Source organism: Catharus ustulatus, chromosome 2, assembly GCF_009819885.2.
Source record: "Catharus ustulatus isolate bCatUst1 chromosome 2, bCatUst1.pri.v2, whole genome shotgun sequence".
NCBI classification, from domain to species: domain Eukaryota; kingdom Metazoa; phylum Chordata; class Aves; order Passeriformes; family Turdidae; genus Catharus; species Catharus ustulatus.
The window spans coordinates 5,204,679-5,213,578 of NC_046222.1; positions in this window are offsets into that span (position 1 = coordinate 5,204,679).

The window sequence follows — 8,900 nt, forward strand, 5'->3', positions numbered from 1 at the left end:
TTCTCCTGGTTGGGGGTGATCAGTTTCATCTTTCTGTGTGTGAGAAACAGAGATGCCTAAGCAGTGCACATCAGTAGGATATATGGGTTTTGCATGTGATACCCATGTGATGTGGCATAGGGATTTCCTATAATTATCCTATGCCCGTTGAAGGAGAGCAGTAAATTGGTTCTTTCAGCCCAAGAGGAGCCCAAGAGTGATTTTTCTGACAATGCTCTCAGTATTTAGGAGTGTTGTCACCAAACCAGAGACAGCACAGGATGTGGCCACTGAAAGAGCACTTCAGAAAATGAGTGGCAGTGGTTAAAAGCCACACAAGATTGCACACAAGCAGCAGAGAATAGGGAAATGGGAATCCTTGATGCTGTCTGCTATTCCCACACTCTCTCCCCACTTTCCTCTCAGCCAGATTTGTGAAGAACCATGTTTCTCCCTCAGGGAAAGTAACAATTTAACACAGCAGGGAAGAAAGAGTTTTTGTGATGTGCTGCATGAAATGATGCAGTATCGCTCCACCAGCATCTGGTAAAATGTTCCTAAATAGTCTCATCTTCCTGTATCAGCATTTCCAACATCAATAATTCTATTGGTAATAATCAGTAAGGGCTGGGATTTCTTGGAGGAGAACGGATGGCTGCATTTGGGGAGAGAAGGGCTTTGAAGAATCCTGATAGAAAAATGCTGAGGCAACACCACAATTACTGAGCTGAGAAATCTGCACTGATTTGCAGTTCCCAAATTGTTTGGAAAACATGAGAAATGCTGCCTTGAGAGTAGAGGCTGATGCCTTAATGCCATCAGATTCCTAAGAGCTGGAGAACTCTCAAAGTACCACAATCTAGGGTGAATCTAAACCTGACTTAAATGTTTCTCCTGGAGCTCCTGTGGCTGTCCATGAGGTGCTTTCTCCAGAACTCCCAACAACCCTCTCCCAGATATTTCTGAGAAAAGCTCTTCTCCCATTTCTCTCTGGTAGGTCTAAACAAATCCAAGTCTTCCAGTCAAATTCTTTCTAATCTAGGTCACACAACTTTTCCTTCCACCTGAGTAATCCTTTCAATTTCTCCTCCTCCTGTCAGAACTCTGATCATTCTTGCATTAAAAAAGACACTTCGATAAACTACTTCATATAATTAAAAACAATTCTCCACCCCGAAAAGTGGGCCCATGCAAAATCTCCAGCACAGGGAGGACACAAAATTGTCTTTCAGCCACCAAAGTGATGTGAGTAGGAGCCTGTAGCGGTGTAAGCAAATAGACCAGCCTTAGAGGAATCCATGCAGAGGTCAGTGGTGATCTGTGGACTGGTATCTGGCTTGCTTTGTGCAGGGAATCTGCTCTGTGCTGACCTGCATGGGAACTCACATTTTGTTTCCAAGCACAACAAAGCTGTGAGATGGTTCAGCTATGAAAAAAAAAAAAAAAGAAAAAAAAAAAAAAGAAGATGGCGATGAAGAAACTTAATGTGATGCCAACATTAATATTATCTCGCCTTGGTAATGGTCAGAGTTCTCCAAAGATGGAAATTTCTTTGCCTTCTGCTTCCTTTAGTCTTCTGCTGCTACCTCCTGTCCAACTGGCTGCACCCAGCTGGTGATGGTCAGAAATTCCCTGCAGCATTTCCAGTTGTTGGAGCAGAACTGTGGTGACATAGTCAGTGTGGATAATGTGGAGAAATTAATTCTGGGCTGGGTTGTGAGGTGCAGTGAAGGAGAATGGAGACACAGCAGAGAAGACCCATCACTTCACAAGCCATCTTAAAGCCCTCAGAGTTCTGGACCTGTTTGAGGCTTCTTGTGTTACCCAGAGCAGCCTCCCAGCAGCTCTATCTGATAACAGTTTGTCCTCTGAGCTATACCCCTCCTCAGCTTTGCCACCATCCAGGCTGGACTCCTAGCCTGTCTGGAAATAAAGATGGGCTGCTGGAAGAACTGGTGTCAAAAAGGTCTCAGCTGATAAAATTAAAGAAGTTCAAGTCTCTTGATGCCCTTTCCCCCCTGAATTATGCTATGATTATAAATTGTTGGGAGCAGATGGTCTGCAGCAGCTCGAGGTCAATGCAGCATCTTCTAAATCATATCAATGTACATAATTTCTTCAGCATTTCAAGAAAAACAGTAAAAGGAGAAATTATTTGTGCTGTTTTTCCAAAAAGTCCCCAGATCAGGCTGTTAAGGGGGCCAAGTGGCCTTGGTTTGAGAAGGAAACTTTGTTACAGATCATGAATAAGTAAAAAGAAGGAAATTAATGAAGTTTTCCAGCCTAACACCTAAAAAAAAAAATAAAAAAATAAAGGGACATATCCCAAAGCACAGATACTGTTTAAGATGTATGGTACTGACCTGAAAAGGAACAAGGACATGACCAAAATCATAACTAGTGTAAACATGTCCCATGGCATCAATAACATTCCTAATTTGGGAGGTTAAATTGCTCATTGAGGAGTCTCTTCCATGTTTAACACACATTTTATTCACTTTTCTAAGTCTGTATCTGTCACAGTGGCCTTTTTTGTTTTGGTCGCTTTGGTTTTTCTGCTTAGAAATCAATGTATCAACTTCTTTTCATGGCTGGCTTTTCTCAGTAAGTCCTGAAAAACAGATACAGGCATTCTGGATTTGTTTGTTTTCCCTGGAACATTGTTCTGTGACTGAGACTCCTTTGGCAGAGGATACTTTGTCCCCAGGTTTCACTGAGACTATTCTTGCCTCGAGTTCCCGTTCCATTTAGGGAACAATTGCTGGAGTGCCTCGTAGATTGACATCTTTCTTTTCATGTGCCAGGGGATTTCTGAGACTGTCCCAAAGAGCCATCTCTACTCTGAGACACCATGGCACAAGTTCCTGTGGGGGCTGCAGCCTGGATCCAGTGATGGAGTGACCTAAAACGGCCAGGAGACGAAGCAGTGTGGAAACCCCAGGGAGGAATATCAGCTGCTGCGCTGGCAGAGGAAGTGTAATGATCTTTAAGCACTCCAGGCTCCAGGGCAACCTTAACTCCTCACAGAAGAGGTTGTAGGAAGCATTCTTGTGAGCAGCTCCATGGTTGCCCAAAATGGGGCTTATTGCTGGAGGTGAAAAGACAATGTCTTAATATTGATGGGACTCTGCTCATCTTGAGAATAATGAGCAGCACAGCTTATGTCCATTTGGCTTTCCTTTGCCTCCCTTCCTCCCTCAGACCCCAAGCTGGGTGTTTTTATCCATGCTGTCTTGTGGGAGCTGTTATTCCTGAATCATCCTGGGAGAGCACCACTGGCCTGTGAATAAATGGTCAGGGGACATGCTGCTGTTCAATAGTGGGATCAGACTGGAACCTGTGCCTTGGTCCCATTAGTTTGGGAGTTTTAGATGGACCTCCACTGGAAGATGGAGAGCACACTAGGTGTGGAAGAGGGGGAAGGTCACAAACTAAACAATGAAAGTATGACCAGTTGAGCTCAGGGAGAGAGGAGAGATTAAATCCCTTGAATGGCTACCTGCTGCTTTTATTGGACTTTATTTATTTATTTATTTATTTATTCATTTATTTATACCAATATTTATTTATACCAATATTTATTTATACCAATATTTATTTAAACCAATATTTATTTATTGCATTTTGGTAGCGGATAAGCTGATGGATTCCTCAGCTCTTGGCTGCCCAAATAAGTGGATAAGGACACAATCAGCACCTTTGCTAGTCTGATCAGCTGATGCTGTAGCTACTTTGTGTAGCTCTGGACAGATGTGCAGGTCAGTGCTGGAGTAGGGTTGGCTTCTGCAGAGCCAAGTGGTTCCAGCCTTTTGTGTCTGTGGTATCTCCATCAGCAGAGTGAGTCAAGCTCTGGGCCTCAGAATTCCCAGGCTGTGCATGGCTTGCTCTGTGCTGGGCACTGGGTACAAGCTGGCAGGAGGCAGTCAGTCCTGAGACAACATGTCCATCATCTTTTAAAAACAGTATTTGTGCACTAACTCTGCTTTTTGTAGAAGGAAAGCCATCAGCTATTAAACATCTAAGTTTAGCTTGGTTGTCCACTTGTCACAGATTGGAGGAGGAGAATCTTGGATGATTCCTGACTGCTTTTCAACTTTGGGAAGGTGAAAAATTTGTGGAAAGAATGAAACTGGAGCATGAAAGCCTGCAGAAAAAGTTGGTGCAGTCACACTATTACCAAACTGCAATCTTACACTGACAATGCTGCAGAGCATTTCTAGATGCTGGAATAAATATCTTGTGTCTGCAGAGAGCACGTGCTATGTCTGGAGATCCACTCCCTAGTGCACTGTGCTCTTTCATTTGGAGTGTCTTTGAAATGAATTTGTATATTGATGTTTGTCCAGTTGGTACCTGAAGGACTTTCATTTTTTTATTTCATCTTAAGGAGTAGGTGAAAATAAAGACCAACATGTATACATATAAGGTGGTTACAGGTGAGATATTTTTGCAAATGAATAACAAGCCTACAAAGAATATAAAATCAGGAGCCAACTGTAGGGCTCTGTGAACAGCCAGAAATATTTTGGCTGGCTGAAAACTTGGTTCTTGGTCACTGCTTGTCCTCTACTCAGCCAAATCAGAAGTGTTCAGGTAACTGAAGCCTGTTGCTTTTTAATGCACTGAGAATTACCAAAAAACCAAAGATTTTCATTATTCCTGCCTGGAGCTCCCAGGAAGCTGTGGAAGTGTCTGTCAGTTTGCTTGGTCAGGACTTGTGTTGGCTTGTTGGCTGGCTGCAGGCAGCTGGGTAATTTAAGTGATGTGCAACACCCTCCAGTTGTTTGGTCTGCTGAACAAGGAGGAGATGCCCTCACCTGCTGACATCATTGTGGTAGCTAGTGCAGGATGGAGCCTATCCTGCAAAAAAAACCATGTAAAAAACTGGCAAAAAACCTGCACAGGAGGAGAGATAAGGACGTTGGTGGTGAGCTGTTCTCTGTGCTGTGCCACACGAGTTAGAGAACTCAGCCTGGCTTGTTTAACAACAAAATCTGGTAGAAACAGCCATCACAGCTACTGCAGCTCAAGGAAAATCCAAGAATTTTTAGCAGGTAGAGGTGCTTTCTTCCTGCATCTCTCTGAACTCACCAGAACCTGAACACAGGTCAGTAGAAATGGTGGATGGGGATGTGCTGCATGGTGCTGGCGTGCCTCAGGACCTGAGAGATCCCAGAATAAGGTTCTCAGTTTGAATGCATTCCCTGGACTATCAGACACAACCATCTCTGGTTCCCAGAGACCCCTCTCCTCAGCCCAGAGATAAAAGCACTTTTTAACACCAAAGCTGCTGCGTTCCCACGCCTGTTGTGTCATGGGGGAGGCTGGTCTTGAACAATAGCAGAGGGATAAAGAATGGCCCTGCTAATCGATATCCTGCCCAGACGCTGAGTCAGGTGGCAGCTCGGGCCTCTTTAAAATTCCTGCATTGTTCCTGATTTCTCATTTGACTGGGGTAAAGTTTTATCTTTAAGGAAAGAAAACACACAGGACCAAGTGTCTCTGCCTGCTCCACCATTGCCTTCCCACACCACCCCCACTCAGTTTTGCTGTCTTTGTCCTGTGGTGGCCTCCAGCAGTGGATATGGATATGATTTGCTGGTTTGGACTTGGAGCTGAGTGTGATGTGCTGTGGTCAGGACAAGGTGACTGTGGTCTGAGCAGGGCACCCTGAGTCACACACACCTGCAAGGCTTTAGATAATGCACTCTTTCACACCCACATTTTTATTTTTATTTATGTGTTTGGTTTTAAAATGGTCAGAAGGCAAGATGGGAATGCAGGCACAGGTTTCCAGAAAATTTCTCCATAGATGAATGTTTAGAGCCCTGGCAGGATGCTGAGACAGTCTGTGTGTGAACAGACATTTGGAAAATTGACAGAAGTGATATTTGCTTAAACAAACTGCAAGATCCAGTAGCTCAAGCTCTTCAATCCACCTCAGATGCACTAAAAACATTTTCCAGAAGGAGAAGGGGGCCAGGGTGGCTTTTTGAAATCTCTGAATCTCACAGAGGCTTGCAGGATCCTCTTTGGGGGTTTCATCCAGCTCCTGTCATCCCTGAGCATCGCCCCAGAGCTCCTCTCACCAGCCTGGAGTGGGGCAGGGGAAATTGCGACTCTGCTCCTTCACCTGCACAAAGACTGAGGAGGGGAAGCCCAGAGACACTCAGGATTTTCCTAAGGGCTGAGGGGTCCTAGGACATCTTTGTGGGTCTTTGGCTCTGCTTGCCTCCCACTGAAAGGCCTCAGCAGAGGGGAGAGCGTGGTCCTGGCTGTGCCGCCGGGCAGGAACTGTTGGAGCTGCAAAGGGAACTGGTAAGGGTCACATTTGTGTGTGCAGATGTGAGATAAGAGCTGACCTACCCTTCACCCCAAACTGAACTCCCTGAAGCTCAAACAAGGTAAGCAAGGGCTTGTGAAAATGCTGGGGGGAAGGCTGCCAGGCTGGCAAACTTGCTGCTCCTGTCTGGGGCTGGGAGCAGACCTTCAGCCACTGTCCATGGAGTCCATGAGGAGCTTGCTAGGCTCTTGATTAAAACGATTGAGGACTGATAGCACAGAGGAACCAGGAGCTGGGGATGCCTGTCAGGAACCAGAGAGAGGGGCAGGGGTGGAGAGAGAAACAGAAATTACAGGCAATGGAGAAATTATTTCAAATTAAGCTGAAATAGCATCTACAAGATGTTTGAGCAGGGCCTTTCCTGCACATGGTCTCTGTTGCTCAAAGATATTTCTACAGCAATACACATTACAGATACTGTCACAGCCTCTTCCCCCTGTGCAGATATAAACAGGTCAGCATCCACATCTGAGTGTGTGACAGAGCTCCCACATAGGAAATCTGTTTCTTCTGGGAAAGAAACATCTCCCTTGAGTGATATCCCTGAGTGTTTAAGTCTCCTGGGAGCCTCGGATGTGTTTTTCACAGCAGGGGAAGTGGTGCCTGCCAACACAAGCATGGTATGACATGGGGAGGGCTGGCCTGGCCCAACTCCAAGCTCTCACCCCTAAACCCTACTGCCCTGGGACAGAGCAGGATCTGTCTGTCCTGCTGCTGCCTGGGAGGTGCATTGGTGAGATGTATTTTTGTATTGGATCTCAGGGAGTAGGGAGAGACTCTTTTTGCCCATGGTGTCTTTATGAAAACTAGGAAACAGAAAGCATAGATATCTCAGCAGGTTTTTTCCAAAAAGCACACACCAGGAAAAAGTGACTCACCCTTCTCTCTATGAATGTAAATTCAGGGTGCCAGAGGATCACACAGCTCAGCCTTGCACAGGGGGGGACTCCCTGGAGGTGAACTGAAGATTTCTTTTCAGACCTGGGTGTTTGTGCTGAGGCTGCTCATAAGGCACCATTGGCACCAGCTGGGAAAGGGAGCAGCTGAGCCAACCACACCTGCCCCAGGGGAATATAAGGGAGTCCTCCAGCCTCTTATAGAAATTGTGGGGGTTTGCTGTGTGTCAGAGCTGTGATGAGTTGTTTACTTGAGCCACTGGGCCCCACCTGTGGTAGCACAGGTAGTGGGGGCATCCTTGGTACATGTTGGGTCCAGATTCCTGAGTTTCAGGTTGCTTTGAAACACTCCAATCAGTCTGTGGCCAGTTGGGCTGTCTCTGCTCTTGCCAAGTGGAGTTGCTGGTGACCATGGCAAGGATGGACCCAGGATGTTTTTGCTCCAACAGCACATATTGCTCTGTGATCTGGTTAAACCTTTTCTTTTGTGGGACTCAGCTTAGGTACTGTGGGTGTGCTACAGAAATAAATTTCTCATGAGCTTGTTCACCTTCCCCCTGAAAATCTGGTGGAGAAAGACTGAAGTCCTAATGAAGCTGTTGGTCAGAGCAGGTTTCCCAGGCCTTGGGGCTGCCTGAGCAGGGGGCTAATCTCTGTGGGGTGTATGCCAGGCATACACCTGGGGGCTGGGGGCTCTGCTCCGGGCAGATGGGAGTGCTTGGCTGGGAAAGAAATCACTTTGGGCAGCAAATCCTTCCTCCCTGGGAGGGAATAGTGGGCAAGCACGAAGCAACCAGGGGACATGTCCATGAGCGTGTTTGAGCAAAGAAAAATCTCTTTGTGAGGCACCCATGGGTGTTTCATAAGAAAAAATTTGTTCACTGCAGGGCTGGTGTTGTGGCAGCTTCCAGTGGAGATGGGATGGACAGACGGACGGACGGAGGAGAGGGTGAAAGGTGCCTCCTTCCAAGGCAGCAGCTGGTGAGAAGGAGCCTGGGCTGCTCAGTGTCACCACACACGTGGCCCGTGGGGAAGCGTGAGCCCAGCTCCAGCCCTTGTCAGTGGCACCTCGTTGACTTTTAGCGCTTCCTTATCGTGTCCGTGCTCACCGCGCACAGCGCCGATAAAATGCCACGGCCGGGGGGATCTGCTGAGCAGCCCTGCAGAAATCCTTGCACACCATGGGAGCCTGCACTGCCAGCCACCAGCCCAGGGCTCCAGGGAACACCAAGGTAACAAAGGAACGCTCCTAAACCTGGGATGAGGCAGGGTGGGATGGTCTCCACGGTGGGACTGGCTCGGCAGCAGGTGGATTTTGGGTTGGAATAAGGGTTTGCAAAAGTTGGGCTCGCTGTGACTTTCCCAGAGTTGGAAGTGTGAGCCATGTGAAGTGATTGCAGGATGTTAGTTCTCAGAGCGACAAACAATAGAGTTGGGAAGGAATGCCCAGGGTGGTTTTTTTTTTCCTTTTCTTTTTTTTTCTCTTTCTTCTCTAGTAATAACATTTCTTTCTCTTGGGGTGCTAACCACCTAAATAGTTCTCATACAACCTTAGTTATCACTAAAAAAGGGCATTATTTTCCCACATTACCTTACCTCTAGGCCTACCTGTGGGCCCACAGAAATTTTTAAAGGCAGTTTTAATTTTTTTTTTCACAGGTGAGCAACTTGCAGTGATACAT